This window comes from Mandrillus leucophaeus, unplaced genomic scaffold, assembly GCF_000951045.1.
Source record: "Mandrillus leucophaeus isolate KB7577 unplaced genomic scaffold, Mleu.le_1.0 Scaffold645, whole genome shotgun sequence".
Lineage (NCBI taxonomy): Eukaryota > Metazoa > Chordata > Mammalia > Primates > Cercopithecidae > Mandrillus > Mandrillus leucophaeus.
Genome location: NW_012106975.1, coordinates 1420358 through 1444302, shown reverse-complemented (window position 1 = coordinate 1444302; position 23945 = coordinate 1420358). Strand labels below are relative to the sequence as shown.

At 43.8% G+C, this 23945-nt stretch overlaps 1 protein-coding gene across 2 annotated transcripts in view; it reads right to left on the bottom strand.

The window, feature by feature from the left end:
* The window catches only part of TLR5 (toll-like receptor 5), a 32004-nt gene extending 31675 nt beyond the window's left edge, over positions 1-329 (bottom strand). The window contains exon 1 of one of the 2 annotated variants that reach the window (XR_001008337.1): positions 251-329. The gene's annotated coding sequence lies outside the window, so the exon portion shown is untranslated. The remainder of the gene's footprint in view (positions 1-250) is intronic. The other variant, XM_012000998.1, reaches the window with a different exon arrangement.
* Between the last annotated feature and the right edge of the window lie 23616 nt (positions 330-23945).

Here is a 23945-nt window from a genome sequence, read left to right as displayed (position 1 = left end):
GGGCACAGGGCACCCACATGACACCCTCACGCCGTCCCCGGGCCGACAGACCCCACGTCTCGCGGGTGCCGCGGGGCAGAGAGCGCCGCCTAGTGAGGCGGCGCGAGTTGGACATAGATTGGAAAATAGACCGGGACGGACGGGGGAAGGGCGGAGAGGCGTCCGACCGCCGCAGGCAGCCGCGTGCCCGCCCCGCGCCGCCTACGACTTAGGGCCCCCGGGCCGTCCCCTGCCGCTGCAGGGCGCTCACCTCTGGGACGCCTCCCCGCGCCGCCCGCGCCTCGTCTGGCTACTCCCGGCCGCAGAAGCTGCGCCGGTGCTGGAGCTCCACAAAGCTCCGCGGCCCCGCCCACAGAAGGGCCCGCCCACCGGCGAGGCCACGCCCCCGTCTCGGCCACGCCCCAGCACAGGGAAGGATTTTCTCCCAGGGCTGTGAGAGGCGAGGCCCGGGGAGAAGAGGCGGAGGTTTTGCTTCGGTCTCTGCAGACTCCCACAGTGTCCATCGAGATCACACAGGCCAGCATTGCCCCTTCCCATTCTCTCCTCATCGTGCAGAGAAGGAAACTCAGGCCGAAGACCTGAAGTGTTGTCCGAAAGCACAGCCAGGCCAAAGAGAAGCACCATCCCATGTTCTCCGACTGCCGATCCGGTGCTTCTTCAGCTAGGCTAAACTTCAGGCTAAAATGTGAAGATCACAGTGACACACTCTTGCCAGCAGAATCTACTGCATATGTTTGGGAGCCGGGGTGTTTGGAAGCTCCGATTTTGTGTGGAGGACCCAAGAGAGAAGACAGACCCTTCCTGTCCTATAAGAACAGTGCTCCTTTTGCCCTAACTTCTCTTTTCCTTTTTCACACCCCCTCTGCCTATGGGGTTTGCTGAAACTTTCAGGAAAAGGAACGTGTCAAAAGAAAGAAATGGACACCCCAGAGGCCCTGCAACCATAGGGTTAAAAGGGGGTAGCCTTATGAGAAAGCGGTGGAGGGACTTTCTGGGGTGAAATCTAGTTCAAGGACAGAAATACACTGTCTTGAGTTAAGACTAGTGGTGGGGGAAGCCTGGGGGTGGGGTGCAGACTGCAGGCGGAGGAGCTCCCTGCCACCTGCCACTTGGGGTGTAATCACAGAGCTGCTGACACTCCCCACTCACTGCCTGGAGGAGCTTGGCGGTGGAATCGGGCAAGGCGGGAAAGATAGGTGTAAAACAAAGCCTGGCACTTAATTACAGCACAAAGATCTCATTATAGAGTCTTCTCAGCTCCCCTCCTCGGCTGGCAGCTTGAAGCCTGAGTGACAAATTGCCTAAGTAGGTCTCCAAGGGCTGCATATAGAGGGATGAAACCACTTCCCCGCCCACCCGAACCCCACTGCGGGGGCTGTGGAGAGGGAGGGAGGGGGGTGTTCACACTCTGGCATATGCAGGGGGCAGTGGGAAGGTCTGTAAGGGCACCTTGAAAGCAGTAAGAGCTGAAAGCCACGGGGGCCCTAGCTTAACATAAATAACACCTTGCTGGGGCAAGCCCAGCAAGGTTCCCTCTTTTGGTAGTGGAACCGAGGGCAAGGTTGGAGACAGCTTGACGGGTGGCACTGTTTATTCTGCATCATAGGTGGACGCTGCAAGACCAGCAGGGGCCTGGCTTATCATGGAGCTTTGCGAATATGTGGGAGACAGGAGCCTTCCAGGCCGTGTTATGGCCTCCCAGGAGCTTCCAAAGCCCCCTTCCCAGGGTGGCATCTGGCTTTGGACACTGTTTTCTGTCACTGACCTCCAGGGACTCATGTCACACCTGGAAGAACTTTTAGATTCTGTCTGCCTGGCCATGTCTTCCAACAGCCGAAATCATTGAGGAAGATGACAACTTCTACCTGAACAACCAGGAGAGCTTAGGATCTTCTCACATGCGGCCCTTGAAATGCACTTCCATTATTTTTCTCCAGTATATTCAGGGGAAGGGGCTGGTGATCAAAGCTTTTACTGAGCAGGGACAGAAGGGTTGTCACTTGCTTTTTTCTCCACTGAAACCTAGAGTAGCGCACACATCCTCAGTATGCTATGTGGTGCTCACAGGCAGAGCCCTGCCAGAGGTTCCTGTCATTCCCATATGTTCAACCTTCAATGTCTTCCCTATGAACTACAAACGAAATTTATATTCTGGATCAAAACCCCATTGTCTAGCCCCTGACAACTTCTCTAGGTTTGTCTGCTCCCAGTCCCCAACTCCCAGGCCCCAGCCTCAGCAGCTGCCTTCCGCTTGCCTAAGGTCTTCATGCATGCTGTTTCTTCTGCCTGGAATGCTCTTTCTCCATGACTTTGTGTGGCTCACTCCTACCCACCTTTTAGTGTTCCCTCTAATGTAACTTCTTCAAAGAGAACTCCCCTAAGTCTTCTATCTAAATTAGGTCCCTCCCATTATTCTTTCTCTTTATAACCTGTTGTTTTCCTTCACAACTCTCATTTCAATTTATGATTTTACATGGACCTGTTTATTGGTTCAAGGTCAGTCTGTCCTTCATACTTAATAGATTTAATAGACTGTAAGCCTCATGAGGGTAGGGGCCATGTCTAATTTGTTCACTTCAAATCAGTATCTGACAAATGTCTCCTGATAAATATTTATTGATGAATGAATGAATGAATGAATTATATTAGCAATTTTTATCTTAAAGGATAAAATTAGAAGCCAATAAACTTGTAAACATAAGCAGTAGTGACTATTTCTATTAAGAAAGGTAGCAACCAAAACAAGTATTTAAGGAAATACAAATACCAAGGTTTATTAGGTACTTCTTAAAACTAACCATCCATTCAGCAAATTGATATTAAGCTTCCATAGCCCTTGTGCTTCTTGCCAGAAATACAAATCTAAATACGATCTGGCTCTCAGGAGCTTGCAGCCTGGGGGAGTGGGGGTGGACATGTAAATAAATGGTTACAGTGTAATTTGATAAATGCTGCAATAATAAATGTATCTAACTCTGCCTGGCAGTGCCTACATCTGGGACTTGGCAAAAAAGAAAAAGATGACTTTGTCACCTGGACAGGACAGAGGGAGGGCATTCTGGGCAGGAGAGGAATAAAGGAATGTGACTCATTTGGGGAACTGCCAGTGGTTTGGTAAATGGAGTGCAGGTTGTGTGAAGGATGGAGGTGGGTAAAGAGATAGGCAATTGCCAGATCACATGTTCATGCACATGTGTTCTATTGAGGAGTTTGGACTATGCTCTGGCTCCCCATGGGGCTTGGGGATCTACTGCATGGTGTTAAGCAATGAAGTGGCACCACACCTTCATGTTTATATACAAGAAGTTATAACCTTAATGGTAGTGTGTAGAATGAATGAAAAAGGGAATGGGATGGTTAGCAGAAAGTAAGCCCAGTTAGGAGGCTACTGCAATTGTCTAAGCAAAGATAATAAGAGTCTAAATTAGAGGAGTGGCATTCATTCATTTCTGTTGATATATATTATTTGATGCTTAGTTGTTTGATGATAAATATTTTTTGATGCTTAAAATATATTTTGATGCTTAATATTATACCCTACCCCATGCTAGGTGGTAAGGTGTAATATTAATAGTCAATATTTAGTGAGTGCTTACCATGTGCCCTGTTCTTTTCTAAGTACTATACATGCATGAACTGATTCAACCCTTACCACAACCCTATAAATCAGTACTATCATCATCCCCCATTTTACCAATGGGGAAACTGAGGGAGAAGAGGTCATGTAACTTCCACTTCCTTAGATAGCTAATAATTGATGGAGTCAGGATTTGAATCAGGTAATTGGGCTCTAAAATTCATGCTGTTAAGCACTATCCCCTACTGATATTGTGGTAATGAACAAGCTGGACAAGGTCCCTGGACTCATGGAACTTACATTCTGACACTGGAGATGTAGAGGAGAAGACAGAGTGGGGCAAGGTTTAGATCGTAGAATCAGAAACACTGGATCCTTATAAGAGAAAGAGCAGTCAGGGCAAATTCACAAGACACTGGCTTTGTGATTGGTGGATAGTTGTGTCAGTCATGGAGTTAGGAAATACAAGTTGGGGTGGTAGCGTGGCGGAAGGTGAACTTGGAGGGATGAGTTCAGTTTGGGGTAAATTGGTGTTGGACTGACTGTGGGATATGGAGGTGGAGCCATCAAGTGAGCAGTTGAAGTCATGTATCCAGAGCATAGAAAAGATGTTTATATGGAGACAATAGTGGGGGATCAAGAGGGGTGGACAGCTGGAGACATAGGTGGAAAACAATAGCCAGAAGACAGGCTTAGTCCAAGAGTTCATAAAGGAAAAGATTGATAAATTCAACTGCCTTAAAATGAAGATCTTGTGTTCATCAAAAGACATATTTAAAAGAATAAAAAGATAGGAAACAAAACCGGAGAAGATGCTTGCAACACATGTAACTGCCACAGCCCAACCATCCAGATTATCTTCAGAACTCATACAAATCAGAAAGAAAAGTCATAGAAAAATGAACAAAAGATTCAGGCAGATACTTCATAAAAGAGGAAATACAAGATGACCTATGAATAAATGAAACAGTGCCAAACCTCACTAGTAATCTTAGAAATGCAAATTAAAGCTATAATACATCACATATTACATAAATCATACTGCCAAAAATAAAATGTCTGATAATAAAAAGTGTTGGTGATGATATGGAGCAAACAGAATTCTCACTTGTTGCTAGTGGGAATGTGAATTTGTGTAACCACTTGGGAAAAGTTTGGCATTGTCATGGAAAGTTGAGGATTCACATGCCCTAAGATCTAGAAACTCCATGCCTAGGTGCATAACCTGATATGCATATATCACAATATACATACAGAAATCTGTAAGGCAGCATTGTTTGTTATATCCTTTGTACTAGACAGCTTCTATGATGGCTCCCTAAGATTTCTGCTTCCTGGTATTCATGCCTTTCTGTAATCTTCTCTCCTTAAGTGTGAACTGGCCCTAGGGACTTCTTCTAACAAATAGAGCATGACAAAATTGATGGGATATCACTTCTGAGATTAGATTACAAAAGGATGTGACTTCTGCCTTGCTCACACTCTCTCTCTGGCCCTCTTGCTTGCTTGCTGTCATGAAGCTGGCTGCCACATTGTCAGCTGCCCTATGGAAGGACCCATATGGCAAGGACTCAAGGGAGGCCTCCTGCCAACAACTGGTGTGGGACTGAAGCCATCAGTCTAACAGCCTGTGAGAAAATGGTTCTGGCCAACAACCACTCAATCACTTGAGTGAATTTAGCATTGAATCACCCCCCGCTCAAGCCTTAAGATGAGACCATAGCCCCAGCTAACAACTTGATTACAGTCTTGTGAGAGACGAGAGCCAGAGGACCCAGCCAGGCCATGCCTGGAGTCTCAATCTACAGAAACTGTCACATAATACATGGTGTTTTAATCCATTATGTTTTGGCATGATTTGCCACACAGCAATAGATAACTAATACAAATCACCAAACTAGAGATCCCTCAAATGTCCATCAAAAGTAGAATGGATAAGCTGGGTTGGGCTCAGTGTCACAGGCGTGAGCCCAGGAGTTCAAGATTGTAGTGTGCAATGATCACACCTAGGAATAGCCACTTCACTCCAGCCTGGACAGCATAGTGAGAGCCAAACTCTAAAAAATAAAAAGTTAAAATTAAAAATAAAAAAATTTCAAGTAGAATGGATAAATTGCTGATCAATAATGGTCATATAATGGAGCATTAGACATTGGAAAGGCTATCCAGCAACATGGATGAAACATACAAACATATGTTCAGCAAAAGAATGAAGACTCAAAAGAATAGGTAAATGTTACTTTATTTATATAAAATTCAGAAACAGGTGAAGCTAAATTATATTGTTTAGGCACACATAAGTAGGTGATGAAACAATTTTAAAAGATCAAGAAAATGATTATTGCAGAAGTCAGGGTGGCCAAAGGAAGGAAGCATTATGGGGAAAAAGGCCCAGGGGTCTTTTCAGGGCGGGGGAATGTTCTGTTTCTTGGCCTAGGGAATGGTTACATAAGGGTTTGCTTTATGATTGTTCATGACAATGTGCAGTTATATTTGATGCACTTTTATATAAGTGTAATAAATTTCACATTTGAAAAATTACAAAACAGAGAAAAAAAGAACCAAAGAATGTAGAAAGAAAAAAACAGGAGAAATATCAAAAGAGAGGAACTGGAGTCATTGAATGAATTTCAAGGTGGGAGTGGTCAACGGTGCCAACTCTTCTAGAGTCAAATACCAAAAGGAGTGAAGTTTCCCCATTGGATGCGACAATGATTCTGAGATGGCCCTCGAGATTCCCGTCTTTGGCACCCCTCTCCATTTTTATGGGTGGGATCAGTGACTATAATGGGATCATTACTCCCTTGATTAGGTGCTGTTATGTAAGACTCCATTCGAGCAGGCTGTCTAGCAATTCACGGCTGGCCTCAAAGAAGCAAATGGCCATGTTATGAACTATTTACTTCAGGTCCTGGCCATGTGGCCCCCTTCAAAGGCTAAGAGTGACTCTCACCAAGCAGCAATGACCAAATAGGATGTCATTTCTACAGCTGCAAGGAACTGGTTTCTGCCAACAACCCCAAGCTCCACAAGAAATTCAGCCCAGCAAACACCCTGATTTCAACCTGTAAGACTCTGAGCAGAGACCCCAGCTACACTATGCCTGGATTCCTGACCCCTTGTAACTGTGAGATAATAAATGGCTATTGTTTTATGTCAATAAATTTCTTGTATTTTTTTATGCAATAGGAGAAAATAAATATAGCAGGTCATCAATGACCTAAGGGTAGAGTGGGTGACAGAGATCATGTGAAGCCTTTAAAATAGGATTATGACATACCTTCCCTAACCCGTTGTCCTTCTGCCTGGATTTAATAAAGCCTCCTTCACTTTGTTACCTGGCACATGTGGCTCAAATCAATCTCGACTTCCACCCTGTGCTGCCGTAGCACCTCATTCATGTCATTGGCTATGCTTTTCACTTTGAATCTAAATTCGATCCTGTTCACTGTCCCTGCCAGGCTGTGAGCTCCAAGAAAGCAGGACTCTTTCCAGAGTTTTCTTTTCTTTTCTTTCCTTCCCTTTCCTTTCCTTTCCTTTCCTTTCCTTTCCTTTCCTTTCCTTTCCTTTCCTTTCCTTTCCTTTCCTTTCCTTTCCTTTCCTTTTCTTTTCTTTTCTTTTCTTTTCTTTTCTTTTCTTTCTTTCTTTCTTTCTTTCTCTTTCTTTCTTTCCATCCCTGGCTCTGGGTATGACACATGATGAATGCTCAATAAGTGTTGACCAAAGAAGAGACCAAAAGAAGGACGAAGACTCCTGACTCTTCATCATGCCCATGGGAACCATGCTTTGGGGATGTCAGGAGTGGACATTCTTTGTGGCAGCTTCAGGCTTCTGGGGTTCTGTGGTGCCACTGATAAGTCATGTAATTTGAAAGCCCTGGAAGAACCTGTGGGTGACTGTGGTTGTCCCCCCTCCAGGCCCAGTTGGCTGTACTCCATGGAAAAGGAGCCCACAGAGAGGACAGCTGGGATGGCCTTGTCTACCGCTGGCCTCAGATCTGAAGAGTGAATGTTTCTAATAGCCTCTTGGCATGGTTATTTTAGAGCTCCTCAGGACTGTCAATTACTTGAGAGTGTGAAACAGTTGGAGGACTCAGGTATATGACAAAAGAAGTGTAATTCCAGTTTTGTAACTGAATCTCAGAAGAATCCTTTGGCCAATACTCTAGGTTAGGAAAGAAAATAGCTGCTTGGTTTTGCTCACACTCCGCTTAGGTGAATTGATGTTCATTTTGTTCAGGGCTAGATTTCAACCTTCTGTTATTGTGGAAATATCCGCTGTTGGATGTCAATTGCTTCCTTCTTCTCTTCCTTCTCTTTTCCCATCCTCCACACCTTTTTTCTCTCCTTTTAAAAAAATTTCCTTTCTTTTTTTACCAAAGCAAAGATTTTCACTTCCTGGAAACTGATCTGGTTGCTTCTTTCTGGTGGAGATATATGTGTATATATATAAGATATATATATATTTATATATATATATAAAAGATAAGGTCTCAAGCCATCCTCACTCTTCACTAAGCCTCCCAAGTAGCTGGGACTGCAGGCAAGCACTACCATGCTCAGCTAATTTTTTTTAATTTTTAGTAGAGACGAGGTCTCGCTATGTTGCCCAGGCTGCTCTTGAACTCCTGAACGCAAGCAATCCCCCTGCATCAGCCTCCCCAAATACTGGGATTATAGGCTAGGTATGAGCCACTGTTTGCCCTTCCTGGACATTTTTGTTTCCACTCTCCCTACCCCTCCTCCTCCGTAGCCGCCGTCAAGGTGGAGTGCCTTTTACATTGTTCATGAGTGCCCAGCTGTTGAAGCGATGCAAGTCCACCTCTCTGTGAGCCACGTATCTGAAATCACAGTTGCAGGCATAGCTGCAGCACTGCCAAGATACAATTACAGAGTTGTGCATTCTTCAGACTTTCTAGTGGGCCAGGGGCTCTGGTCCCAAGGGAGGCGTGTGATGGCAGAGGGTACAGGCACTTTTCTACTAGCAATGCTTCATTGTGCTGCCTGGCAATTCCAATAATCAGAAAGTGAGTGATTCTCTTTTTCGCTTTTTCTCCACTTATGCGACGAGCATGAATTATTTTCTTCTCTCTCCATTTTCATCTTCTGTCAAGTTGTTGCTGCATTTGAGTGAGGGAACGTGTCTCTGAAAAATCATGAAGGGGGCCTGGTGAGACCTATATGTCACACATTTTCTACCAACCCTCATGCTCTCCACATGGGGTGCTTATAAGGTTAAAACATAGCTCCCTGCAGGGCAATGTCCAAGAACAGAAAACCATATAATTGGAGTGCAGTTATGTTCTGGTGGCGTATTGGAGAGAGGCTCCCCTATTAGATGAGTTACCATCTGTCTCAGGAGCCTTCAGGTGCCTGGGTCTTGGGGGAAATCTGCCTCATGGTTTTGTGCCATCTCCTCCCTGTGGCTGTCAGGAGGAGGGCGGATGGGGTAGAAATGGGCTCCATGACCTCACTTCACTCAGACTTGATGCCCTTTTAAGTAATCAAGTTGCAAAATAACCTCAGGTGGTATTGCGATTTGGGTTCCTCAGAAACCACACTGTAATAAAAAACGTTTTTGTTTTTAATCCACTTGACCTGGAAAGAGTTTGACCAAGTGGATGGCCATCTCCTCTAAGCTGTCTTCTCCCTTTTTTCCTGACCTTTTTTATCACAGCTCTTCAGGAGATCCAGAAATACCATTTTCTCTCTGAAATTAGCTCCCCCGCCCACTTCCATGACCTGGAGGTCCCTGTGTGCTTCTAGTCTTAAGGTGGGGCCATGTTGAGGTTGTCTTGAATGACTGCTCACCGCCCACAGTTAATAGATACAAAGGTTTATCCAGACTGTCCTTTGAGCTTTCTCTTGTAGCCAGTTCTTTATTTCTAGTCTCATCCACCGTGCCCTAGTCCAGGTCCTTATCTCTTCATTTGTTCACTTAACACCTGTTTATTGATGCCCTGCTCAATAGTGACCTGAGCTTGAGAGCCTGCTAGACCTGCATTCAAAGCCCATGCTCTTTTACTTACTATCTGTGTGACATTGATGAATTTTTCATTGTCTCTAAACCTCAGTTTTTGATCTGTAAAGTGGAAAGAATAATACTCATATGGTTTGGAAATTTGTCTCCACCCAAATCTCATGCTGAATTGTAATCCACAAATCTGGAGGTGGGGCCTGGTGAAAGATGTTTGGGTCATGGGGGCTGATCTCTCACGGCGTGTTGCTGTCCTCATGATAGTGAGTGAATTCTTCTGAGATCTGGCTGTTGTGAAGTGTGGCACCTCCCTCTCTACTCTCGCTCTTGCTCCTGCTTTCGCCAGGTGAGGAACCTACTCCTGCTTCACCTTCTGCCATGAGTAAAAGCTCTCAGAGGCTTTCCCCAGAAGCTGAGCAGATGCTGGCACTATGTTTGTACAGCTTGCAGAAGTGGGAGCCAATTAAACCTTTTCTCTATAAGTTACCCAGTCTCAAGTATTTCTTTATAGCAATGCGAGAACGGCCTAATACAGAAAATTGGTGCTAAGGAGTGGGCCATTGCTATAAAAATACCCAAAAAAGTGGAAGCCACTTTGTAACTGGGTAACAGGCCAAGATTGGAAGAGTTTGGAGGTCTCAGAAGAAGAGAGATGAGGACAAGTTTGGAACTTCTTAGAAACTGGTTAAATGGTTGTGGCCAAAATGCTGATAGTGATAAGGACAGGGAAGTCCAGGCTGCTGAGGTCTCAGATGAAATGAGGAACTTATCAGGAAGTAGAGCAGAGGCCGGTGCCATGCTTCCTGTATGGTTGCGGAACTGTGAGCCAATTAAACTTCTTTTCTTTATAAATTACACAGCCTCAGGTATTTCTTTACAGCAATGCAAGAATGGCCTAATACAAATACCTACCTATCAAGCTGTTAACAGGATTAAAATAATGCAATAAATGTGTATTAGTCAGGGTTCTCCAGAGAAACAGAAACAATAGGATAAACAGAGAAATCGAGATAGAGAGACAGATAGTTATACAGATGAGAGAGAATTTATTAGGGGAACTGCCTCACACAATTATGGAGGCTGAGAAGTCCCCACAATATGCTGTCTGCAAGCTGGAGCCCCAGAGAAGCCCAAAGAACTGAGAACCTGGGGAGGCAACAGTCTAACTCTCAGTCTCAGGCCAAAGGCCTGAGAACCTGGAGGGCTGCAGGTGCAGTTCTTAGAGCCTGATGTCCAAGGGCAGGAGAAGAAGGGCATCCCAGCTCCAGAAGAGAGAAAGCAAGAATTTGCCTTCCTCTGCCTTTTTGTTCTATCCAGGCCCTCAGTGGATTGGATGGTGCCTTGTCACACTGGGTGAGGGCAGATCTTCCTCACTCAGCCCGTGGATTCAAATGCCAATCTCGTCCAGAAACACCCTCACAGACATACCCGGAAATAATGCTTTGCCAGCTATCTGAGTATCCCTTAACCCAGTTAAGTTGATATGTAAAATGAACCATCACAGTATGTACATTGCTTAGTGGGAGTCTGGCAGGTTATAGGCACTCAATACCCTAGTTGTTGCTTATCGCTAAGGGCAAGCTACTGTGCTAGGCACCAGTGAGAAGTTTAAGGAGACTGACTGTTTATAAGGATGAGATGGACATACACACAGTGAGTGCTATACAGTGCTACAGTTGCAATAGGAGGTGATCCCTGGTGTCACAAAGCCCCCTGGGAAGGGTCAGGAAAAGCCTCAGGGAGGAAGCAACTGCTGGACACGTTCTTGAAAGACAGGAAGCTGAGTCACATTTTCCAGAGTCTGCCATAGTCAGGCCTCATCATCTGTCACCAGCAATCATGCTGACCTCCTAACTGGTCTCCCCAGAACTTCTCTTCCTCCTCTTCAACTCATTCTCCACGAGCAGTCAGAGTGACCTTTTAATGCATAATTCAGATTGTGTCATTCCATTATTAAAACCTCCCAGTGGCTTCTACTTGCACTTGGAATACAATAAGGACTCCTTTGCATGGCCTGAAAGACCATATGTGACTGCCTCCTGCTCAATTCCCATATCCCTCTTATCACTTCTATTCCCTCTTCCCAGCCTGTGTCCCTGCAGTGCCTACTGCCTGGAATGCCTGGGCAACTCCTTCTTATCCTTTAGGCTTCAGCCAAAACCTTAATTCCCTGTGTCCCTTATCTAAAGCAAAACCCTCCTTCGCCAGTGCCCCAATACCTATTTTCTGGTCAGTGTCATATTTATTCCCCTTCACATCCTGTACCATCATCTGAAATTAGCTGTGTAGTCATTGGTTTACTTGTTTAGTGCTTATCTTCCCCACTCAGTCTAAACTCCTCCTTGTTTGTTGTACCTGGCCCATGGTTGGCCCAGGGCTGTTGTTCCATAATCATTTGTTGAATACATCAGTAAGCCGTGGATATCCTGTTGTGGCTAGAAAGCTGACAAGGCTGAAAGGGGGGGACCTTTGGTATTCCAATCATTGGCTTCTCGCCTTGTTCTGGTCAATTCTGGTACCGTCAGAGAACGTTTTCTAAAACCCACTGTCTTCATGCCACTTCACTTTGATAATGTCCCATTAGTCATTGCATCTAAAATTATCCTTGATTTTATTTAAAATTATGTTTTTTTTTCATTTCAAAATTGGAATCTGGTCATTGTAAAAATATTAGAAAATTTAGTAAAGAAAGGAAAGAAAGAAATCACCCCTAGTTTTTCCATCTAGTTATAACCATTGCTTACATTTTATGAGTTTTGTTCCAGGCTATTTGCTATGAACATTTTAAATGCTCTCATCATATGGCAAATACAAAATTCAGTATATTTATTTTTAAGAAATAATTTTTTTCTGATTGTAAAAGTATACATTCAGCCATAGAGTATTATGGAAAATCAAAATGCAAAGGAGAAAAAAATTACACAGATTCAACTGCATTCTTACATTCTGTTTGTATACACACAGACACACACACACACACACACACACACACCCCATACTTGGCATTTTACTGTAACCCACAAAACAAATTCAACTTTAGAACACATGAAGGACACCTGAATATTTTACAAAAGATTTTATTGCAAGACATGAAAGAGAATCCACATCACAGCCTATCCATCAGAAATGTATCCACATTCTCCTCACTCTTTTACCCCTAGCTCTGATGGCTGTGAGCACAGATTCATGTGCCAGAATTGCTTGGTTTGATCCCCAAGTTCTGCTACTTACTAGCTGTCAGACTTTGGATGAGCGACTTAACTTCTCTGGGTCTCAGTTTCCTCATTTGTCAAGTGCGGATAATAATGGCATCTACCTTGCAGAATTGTTAGTACTTAAACAATGCTTACGGCAGTGCCTGGCACATAAGGCGTATTAGCTATGGTAATATTATTCTCCTTTTTTGCCTCCCCAATCCTTTCTATGCTTTGGAGCAATTCAACTGCCACCTCATGTTGTATCCCCCACTCAGCAAAACAAAAGCCACATGGTTGGAAAAATCACAACTACCAATTGCACTGTCACCGTTCACCCTAAGGCTCATCAAGATACTTCTAGCAAGAGGAAATATTTCCCGAGAGAGAATTTCTGCTGCTTGGAAAATAAGACTCATGCTTGTCTCACTTTCTCAAGCTCCCTTTATTAATATGCAGGCATTAGTATGTGTATGTATAAATTACATAGTCAAGATCACATAACATATATTCTTTTTAAAGAATAATTAATGGGCCAGGCACAGTGGTTCACGCCTGTAATCCCAGCACTTTGAGAGGCCAAGGCAGGCAGATCGCCTGAGGTCAGGAGTTCAAGACCAGCCTGGCCAACATGCTAAAGCCCCATCTCTACTTTATACAAAAAATTAGCCGGGTATGGTGGTGTGCACCTGTAATTCCAGCTTCTCTGGAGGCTGAGGCAAGAGAATTATTTGAACCTGGGAGGTGGAGGTTACAGTGAGCAGAGATCACACCATTGCACTGCAGCCTGGCAACAAGAGCGAAACTCTGTCTCAAAAAAAAAAAAAAAAAAAAGGAATAATTAGTATAAGAATGTACACGTTTTAGATGGAAGATTATATTAACAGAGGCTAATGACATCATAATTGCTTATTGGCATTTTTTTGCTTTTTAAAAATCAAAAACAGCCAGGCGCAGGGGCTCATGCCTGTAATCCCAACACCTTGGGAGGCCGAGGTGGGTGAATCACTTGAGGTCAGGAGTTTGAGAACAGCCTGGGCAACACGGCAAAACCCCATCTTTACAAAAAATACAAAAATTAGCCGGGCATGGTTGCGTAGGCCTGTAGTCCAAGCTACTTGGGAGGCTGAGGTGGGAGGATCGCCTAAATCCGGGAAGTGGAGGTTGCAGTGAGCCGTGATGATGCCGCTGCACTCCAGCCTGGCAACAGAGGAAGACTCTGTCTCAAATAAATAAATAAATAAACAAAAATAAAAAACTCAAATAAAAATTTTATACCACTCAAGATGTATAAAAATCACCATTCGAGTTCCTTCTTATTATGTGGCCCATTAATGGAAGAGCAAAAAAAAAAAAGAAAAAAGAAAAAAAAAAGGATGCTGAGTTCAGTAATTCTCCTGGCATAACATTGTACATGTTAATCATTTTCTATTGTTTGCATCTGCTGGAACAGAACAGCAGCAGTCATTGTTCTTGCTGCCTATCAGGGATGACAAGGGATACCATCACAATTACGGGGTGATACATACGGCTCAAAACCACACCTCCTAGTGCTGGAAAAGGCACATTAGCAGAAGAGAAAGTGATGAGATGACGGCATGGTTGCTCACGGTAGACACATAATTGGACTGAGTTACTATGATTGGGATCTAAATCCAGCAAGAAAGGATCCACAAATACTTTCAGATGTGATTTCGCCAGTCTTGTGTTTTAAATTTATCACTTGGTTGAATGGAACATATGTTCATGTAATTTTCTTCTGTAAAAGTTATGTTTTCCATGCCCATATATAAGAATATCTTTATGCTGCCTCCACATATTACAAATAATTTGGCCAGGAATAAAATTATTGAATCCTTACTTTCTTCACTCAAAATGCTCTGAGTGTGACTTTTAAAAAAATATTTAGCATTTCTGAGAAGTCTGCAACATAAAATCTGTTCCTTTGCTTATAATGCAAATAAAAAAATTTTCCTTGCATGAATGCTTATAATACTTTCTTGCATTCCTTATAATTACAAGCTATTTTCAAAAGGTTTCTAGAAATGAGTCAAATAATTGATTTTGCCTGAAATCCAGACCATGTTTTTATTCTTACTCAGGCCTATTATCATTTCTACAACATGTTCTTTAATTATGTCAAATTATTTCCTCTGTCTGTTCTAATGCATCCTTTAGGAACATTCATAATTCCTTCTCTTCCATTTCTGTTGCTTGGAAAATAAGATTCTTTTTTGTCTCCCTTGCTCATTCACACTCTCCCAAGCTTTCTTGATGTTTGTCTACGTATCTGTCACCTTCTTTCTCATCGTTTTTACCTCTTTGTTCTTTTCTTCTGCTTCTGGGAGTGCTTCTTGAGTTTGTTTTCTACATGACAGACAGACTGCTCTACTAACAGCAGTGGGTCCCCACACTTTTGGGTACCAGGGACCGGTTTCATGGGAGAAAATTTTTCCATGGACGAGGGGGCCCGGGGTGGAGTGATTTTGGGATGAAACTGTTCATCAGGATTCTCGTTAGGAGCATGCAATCTAAATCCCTCGCATGTGCTGTTCCAAAAGGGTGCGTGCTCCTATAAGAATCTAAAGCCACCACTGATAAGACAGTGGCTGTAAATACAGGTGAAGCTTCCCTCACCTGCTGCTCACCTGCTGTGTGGCCCGATTCCCAACAGACCATGGTAGGGGTCCGTGGCCAGAGGGTTGGGGACCGCTGTAGTAGAGCACAGTTCGTTCTGCTCTTTACTAATGCCCTGTGATTTTACCCCAACTTTTCACTGTGAAAAATTGTCAAGCAAAAAAGTTGAGAGAATAAGGATCATCACATAATTTCAATAACTGAGAGTATTTCACCATCTGTTATTCATTTATATATACGGACTTGTTTAAGGGCTAAGCCATTTAAAAATAAGTTTCAAATATTATAACATGTCTCCTTTAAGTACTTCAGTATGTATCTCTTAAAAGTAAGGACACTCTTGTTTTATAACCTCAATACCATGATCACACCTAAGAAACTTAATTCCTTGATATTAAATCCAGACCATACTCAGGTTGCCTCAACTGTCCTCAAAATGTCTTCCTGCCCCCGAGTCCGTATACCATCAAGGTTAATCTGTTGCTTTTTGTTGTTTTGCCTCTTTAGTCTGTTAACCTAGAATGATCTTCCTCACCCCTGCTTTATTCATTTATTAATTTTAGACTCTCCTACATTCTGGATTAGTCTGATTGTTTCCATTTGGTATATTTATTTTGTTGCTCCATCCCTGTATGTGCTATAAAGTAGAAGCTAGGTTTGAAGGTGTGATTAGATTCTGCTTAACATTTTTAGCAAGAATAGTTCATAGTGCTACTTTATTTTTTATCAGTCATCCCGTGTCCTATCATTAAGGCTGCTCAGTTTGATTGTGTGGTTAAGGTAGTAGTGATCAGGGCTTTCTGTTGTCAAGCTCTAATTTCCTTTTGGAAATTAGCAGGTAGGTGATCTGTGGGGTGATATTTGGCACCAATGTGGATTTTAAATCTGTTAGTGCAAGTTTCGCTTCCCTGTAATATTTTCTTATCTTCCTCTTCCTACAATAATATCTGCTGTCTTTTCATCACAGATCATGAAAACCCTATCTTTTAGTATCGTTTAGAGACTGCCAAGTCCTGTACTCAATTTCCCCTTCGGTTTCTGTAAAAAAATCACTTCCAGAGCTGGGGATGCCATCTAGGTCTTCGTGATGATGGTTCCCCTCCCATATTCCATAGGAGGCCTTCATGGGTCCTGTCTTGGGTTTTGGTTACCCCTCTTCCCTGCAGTAGGGACTCCCCAGGCCTGGTGTACATCCACAGATGGGCATGTGGCTCACTGTGGCAATTCTCTCTTTGTCCACTTAGCTACTTGCCAAATTCCCCATCCAGATCCATCTCTGGATAAGCCAGGGAGCAGAGCTTCCAGCCCAATCCCCTCATCTCCCCACCAGAGGCAACTGGACCAATGGCCTCTTCTCCAGCCCCTCTTACCTTGTTCTCTGATATACCAAAGTCAGTCTTCTAAGTTAACTGGCACCAGGGCCCTTCCTGGAGGTGCCCCCTCTTTCTCCCTCCTCTCACTGTCTGCCTCACTGGATTTGGAAATGGATGCATAAAGAGAGGTGTCAGTGAGGGGAAAGAGAAGGAGGGAGGGAGGAGAAGGCACAGTCCTTGTTTCCTTCTGTAAGAAGCTGCTCTGTGGTCTGACTGCCAGGTTTTCTGGTCCATACAGATTTTGTGCTTTGGAATCAAGGTCAGGCAGCGGGGGAAGGGATGAGGGTCCTATCTATGTTGAAGTAGACTTCTTCATGTCTGCTCTGATTGGGCTTCTCTATCCAGTTCTACAAACGTGGCAGCCAGTAACTGGCATCAGACTGCACAGATTACCTCCATCTGACTCTGAAGGCCCCTGGGATTCCAGCCCTGTTTCTCATCCGCTTTATTTCCGCTACACCTAGGCCCTTCCATGCCAATCAGGGTAAGATGGTCATTGCATTACAAACACCAGGCTCATCCCTCATTCCTGTTGTTGGTGCCTCTCCCCCAGAATCCTTTTTCCTCCACAGATTTAATCCTTAAGAAATCCCTCCCCTTCTCCAGAATGTTTCCTTGGTGTTTACTCTCTCACGGGTCTCTCTTTCTTCTGAATTCATGGAACACGTTTTGTCTGAGCCACACATTTCAGCCCCTGTTCTAGGCCCACTTTGCCTTTTTGCTTCATGGTGTCAGCTCTGTCGCCTAAATTAGCCTGAAACTCCTTGAGGGCAAGGACTGAGCTCTTCTCTTCAAGTCCTCCTGGAACCTCTGGAGCAGGAAGGAGGCTGCAAAGCCAGAAGGATGGAGTGTTTGTGCCTGAGTGCCTGGGAGGGGGAAGCAGCAATGATTCACTGAACTTAGGACAGGGTGGGTCCTGCATGCTAATGATGCTCTTTCTGTGACCCACATGCTGTCCCCTACAGCCGCCACTTACATTGTGTTCCTGCTCTCCTGCCCAGCTGCCCAGAACACCCTCCTCAGGCACACAGCTGAGAGCCAGGCAAGGCTCTGTTTTCTTCTTTCTTTCTCTCCTTCTCCCTTTCTCTCCTTCTTTCTTTCTTTTCTTTTTCAGGCTCCAACTCCTAGGCTCAAGCAATCCTCCCACCTCAGCCTCCTGAATACCTGGGACTACAGGCACATGCCAGCATGCCCAACTAGTCAAAAATAGTGGGGGTTTTCTCTTTTTTTGTTGTTGTTGTTGGTAGAAAGGAGGTCTCACTATGTTGCCCAGGCTGGTCTCAAACTCCTGGCCTCAAGTGATCCTCCCACATTGGCATCCCAAAGTGCTGGGGTTACAAGTGTGATCCACTGTGTCCGAAGGCTCTATTTATTAAAGTTTTGATTTAATTATCTGAAAAGCAAAAAGAACGATGCCTCCCCGCCCAAAGTTGATGGGAGCATTAAATGAGTACGGCATGTGGATGTTTTACTCAGTGCCTCACACATACGAGGCTCTTGGAAATATTTGAATCTAAATTGACATTAATATCAACTAATGTATTGTCTGTCCTGGAATTAGCTACGTAAACTGCCCTTTTCTTTCTCTTATTTTTGTATCCTGTCTTTTTTCCACCTTTATGCTCCTATTCTTATACTTTCTTCCTTTTTTTTTTTTTTTGTTATTTCAGATATTCTATATTGCGGAACTGAAATGGCATATGTTTTGGCTCCCATGGACTGCTTCTTTGACATTCTGAACAGTTGGAGTCTATAAAATAATTCTAGTGTTTTGGTATTTACTGCTGCTGAGTGCCTTCCTGTCGACAGTCTTCTCCTTTGTCCTCATTCATTCAATCATTTGAGCATTTACTAATTCATTCATTTATTTGGTCATTTACTCACACATTCATCCTTCCGAGCACTCATTCACTTATTTTTAGCAACTTTATAAATGAAAATGAATAGCTTGGAGAGTGTGTGTGTGTGTGTGTGTATGCGCATACACACATGTATGTGTACATATAAGTACTATAGCCACCCACTGGTTACTATGACAAACTACAGGATAAAGATGGGAAAAGAAGGATGAGGAAGGGAAGCCAGGGCTGCCATGGGCACTCCCACGTGAAAACAACAGACACAGTTACACATTACAAAAATACACTCTTATTATATTAAACTGTATTCTTAGTTCTGGGGAAGGTGGGGTGTTGCCAGGTAGGAGCAGATGAGAGGTGAGACTGTTGCATCCCTGGGGAAATAATGACACCAGCAGTCTGCTAAATGCAGCAAATAACCGTTTGAGTTGTGACGTAAATTAGAAAAAGTTTGGTGGGAGAGAAGGCCTAGGAAGAGGAAGTCTAAAGCTGTTGTGGTTTACATACAGAAGGTGAGACTGTTAGGAGAGACCGGAAAGCAGCAGAGAACTGTCCTTGGACGGGGGTGGCGAGCCCATGCTAGGGGCAAAAGGCACCCAAAGACTGTCTTCACACAGCCCAAGATTCCAGTCTGCTAAGCTGCTGATCGAGCTTGCCCTGGTGGTGGAGACAGGGAGGTGACACAGCCCCGGAGCTGTAGGTGCCAGGTGACTTCAGGACAGAAGCTGCACATAAGAGAAAGAAAGATAATCTCACTGGAGGCACCTCAGAGAATGAGTGAGCAGAGGTGATGATTTGAAGAAAATTGCCCTCCAGATGTAAGCTCAGCGCATCATTCTTTATTGCACCCTGTTCTAGGGACAGCTTATCCCTGCAGCCATCACGGCTCATCAGCTCTGCATCCACAAACCCACCTGGGTCTCCTTGGGTCCCTTCTTACCTGGATGGACCCAGGACCTGTCCAGTCTCAGCTGTCCCACTCCCCAAACCTCTCAGATGTAGGCCACGGGAAGACAATCCCCAGTGTGGATGTGCTATGATCTGAATGTGGCCCCAAATCCATATGTTGGAATCAACAAAGTAATAGTATTAGCATTAGTATTAAGAGGTGGTGCCTTTGGGAGATGATTAGCTCATAAGGGATCTGCCCTAATGAATGAGATTATTGCCTTATAAAAGAGGCTTGAGGGAGACTCTTTTTTTTTTTTTTTTTTGCCTTTTCACCATGTGACAGCTCAGCAAAAAGGCACTGTTGATGGGGAACAGCTCCTCACCAAACAGAATCTTTTGGCACCTGTATCTTGGACTTCCCAGCCTCGAGAACTGTGAGCAATAAATTTCATTTGTTTATAAATTACCCAGTTTGTTTTGTTAAGCAGTCTGAAAAACAAAAAAAGAGCCATCTTGAGTTAAGATTCAGAGTGTCCCCCTAACATGTCCAGACCTTCTTTTGTGGGCAGTCCTCACCATGCTCCACTGGAATCCTTGGACTTTCTGTCTTGGGAGGTTCCTCTCTGCCGAAGTCCAGAAGTGTTCCCTGGCCTGTTGGTTGTTGCGACGAGGAGCTCCGTTTTCCCAGGGCCCAGGGCTACCAACTGAGAGTCTCAGAAGTTGCATGCAGGTTCTGAGCCTAGTGGAACCCTAGAAGGTTTTGCTGGTCAGGACTAGCTGCGCTGTGGAGGCTGGCAATCCTCCAGCTCTCTGTCTTCCTTTCCTTCCATGCCCCCACCTTGTCATTAGGTTGGTGCTCTAAACTTTCATATCTCTCCTTGGGATATAACCCAGGTCGTTTGGTACATACATATCCTGAAACTCTTGCTACTCCCAGACTACAAGATAGCAAAGAATTTCTCAAATAAGATGCAAAAACCGTGAACTTTAAAGGGGAGAATCAATAAAGGATTTGATGACATTAAAAATCTTCAGTTTCTTATATTTCTATTTCATTGTAAATAAGTGAAAACACAACTCAAAGACTGGAAGAATTTATTAGCAATATATATTGCTGACACAAGTATGGCATTCACAATATATAAATAATGCCCACAAACCTGTAAGATAAAGACAAATAATGCAATAGAAAAACAGGCAAATAATATGAATATTCAATGGAGAGAAAGCATCAATGGCCATTAACTCATGAAAACTTGCTCAACCTCAGTAGTAATCAGAGAAATGCAACTAAAAACAATGAGCTGCCATTTCATAGTGGCTAGAAGAAAACTGTTTCTTCCCTACTCCTGATGTTTTCCTCAGGAAAGGAGATTTCCCCTGACTCATGACTTCTCCTCTTACTCTTTCTCCTCCTCATGGAGATGGGACAAATCCCTGGTTGGGGGGCTTTTGACTTACATTTTTCTCCTGGGTGGAACTTATCTGAAAAATATCCTGCATGCAAGGGGTTTGGTCTGTTTCTCCCTCTCCACCTTGACCAGCCTGATCCAGCCAGCCAGGCAAGTGTGATTTTGCTCCAGATTCAGTCTTCCCATGAGTGGGCTGTTCCAAAGTCGAGCAAGGCCTTTCTGGCTCTCGCATTAACCCAACTTTATCGCTGGTAAAGGTGATGCTTGGTTCTCCATCTCTTAAGTCTTCTGTCTATTTCCCAATTGGCTCAAAACTTCGGCAAGGAAAGGTATCCTGTTGGTTGGGTTTCCCCAAAGCATACTCACCAATGGACAAAAATGGAAAAAAAATCGAATAATGCCAAGTGTTCTCAAGAAATTAGAGCAAAAAGTCCTTTTAGTGCTGCTGATGCAAGAGTAAACCAATTTACTATTTCGGAGAGTAACTGAGCACTACTGAACTTGAAGATGTGAATTCCCTAGGGTCTGGCATTTCCTCTTTTAGGAAGATACCCTCACCCACATAAACACGAGTGTTCAGTCAGCACTGTTTGCAAAAATGGAAAATTGAAAACATCCTAGATGTCCATCAACAGGCAATATGAATAAATAATTCACAATAAAGTCAGACAGTGGAGTGCCACACAGTTACATTTATTGATAGGAAAAAATTTAAGAAAATATTGAGTGAATAAAAACAAGTTGCCAAAGGAAGCATTTTGTATAAACATTTAAATAAAAGTTGAAAATCATATAGGTCCACACTGTATAAAGACACACAGTGAGAGTGGTGCTATGTGGTTTGTATGTGTACTGAAGAGTCATAATCCTCATCCTAAGCCCTGGGGGCCAGGCATGTTTTGATATTTGGAGTTGTTCACATTTCAGAAAAGTCACATGGGGCTGCAGAGAAGAGAACATCGCTAACAGGATATGAGGCAGCTACCTAGGTTCAAATACATCAGTATTTCTTCAGTGAAATCTATGTGCAACCACTTAAAATGAGCCATATAAAGTCCATAAATAACTACATGTCAGTTCAAGTTTTACTGCCAAATGAGTTTGTCACAAATTTATAAAAAAATTGTTTCTTGCAGCTTTTCAGAGTTCAGAATTGTGGATAAGGGAGGATAGATCTGAGTATGGAAACATTCATGGGAATAAAAAACAACTAATTCAGGTTATGCTTGCCTTCAGGAAGGGAAGGAGGGGACAGGGATTAGTTGTTCATCCGTAATGACCTACTCCATAGTATTCTGGGGCTGATGACTCAGAATAATGTCCACACAGTGACTGACATTATGAAATACATTTGTAATGTCCTTTTTTAAGGAAGCAAATATGGCAAAAGATGCTGAGATTGGATAAAGCCTCATGTGAGCACATGAGTACATATTATTCTCCTTTTTCTTTTTTTTTCTGAGACCGAGTCTTGCTCTGTTGCCCAGGCTGGAGTACAGTGGTCCAGTCTCGGCTCACTGCAACCTTTGCCTCCTGGTTCAAGTGATTTTCGTGCCTCAGGCTCCTGAGTAGCTGAGATTATAGGCACCCGCCACCACACCTGGCAAATTTTTGTATTTTTAGTAGAGATGGGGTTTTGACATGTTGGCCAGGACGGTCTCGAACTCCTGACCTCAAGTGATTCACTCACTTCAGTCTCTCAAAGTGCTGAGATTACAGGCATGAGCCACTGCGCCTGGCCTTATTATCCTCTACAAAGCTGTATGTTTTAAAATGTATCTTAATAAGAAGTTCTGAATATTCATATCCTCTCCCTTCATTGGGCCCATAGAGATGAACTGAGTTTTCCAGTTACTCAGCTAGTTGGTGGTACAGCTGGGATTCGAACTCTGTTTCTTTGCTTGACTCTTTCCACTAAGAGGATTGCGCTATTAACCTCTCTTAAATAAACAGCTCTAAGAATCAGTGAATTAAAGACCAACTATTTTCTCTGAAAAATCTAAAAGCTAAATAACATAAAGAGAAATGAGCACAGATTGAGAAGATGGCAGAGCCAAGAGCCATCAGGGATGCGTGGACACCCTCCCCAAAATCCCAGTGGCAGATAATTTGCAGTGTGCCATCCCCATTTGCTTCTCTCTAGTATCACCTCACTTCATTCCTCTGAGCTTCAGTTAAGTGCGGTCTTCGCTCTCCTCTCCCAGGACAGCGAGTCTCTGAGTCGACCTTTCCAATCTTTGGGAGTTGCCGTAAACTTAAACTCCCGAACTCTTCCATTCGCCAGAGCTGTTCTTGGGGTCACAGAGCTGGGAGGAAAAGCCATGCTGTGGGGAAACTTGCTTTACCACAGGCCAACATTTTCATCCAGGTGATAGGAGGATAAAATGAACATTCAGGACCTCAAAGGCAGAAGGATAATTCAATATGTCAAGACTACCTGATGTGCAAGACTCTGAGCCAGGTGCTGTGTGTACATTCTTCTGTGTCATCAGCCCCATAGAATTGTGGAGAAGGTGTCATTATGAATGAGCAATAAGGGGGAACACATGGCTTGTAAAGGGTAGAAAGAAAAGCAGGACTTGCATCTATGGCACCCCAAGGCTCACAGCTTCCTAGCAGACTTCACAACGGCAGCTGGAGGAGTTGAGAAGAGGGATCAAGAGGAGTCACATGTTGGCTGGGTGGGATGGCTCATGCCTGTAATCCTAGCACTTTGGGAGGCTGAAGTGGGTGGATCGCTAGAGCTCAGAGTTCAAGACCAACCTGGGTAATATGGTGAGATATCCCCACTGCCTGCTTCTTTACAAAAAATACAAAAATTAGCTGAGTGTGATGGTGGTGCCTGTAGTCTCAGCTACTCGGGAGGCTGAGGGGGAGGATCACTGGAGCCTGGGAGGTGGAGGTTGCAGTGAGCTGAGATTACGCCACTGCATGCCAGCCTGGGTGACCTGCCAGCCTGAGTGAGACCCTGTCTCAATAAATAAATAAATAAATAAATAAATAAATAAATAAATAAATAATAAAAG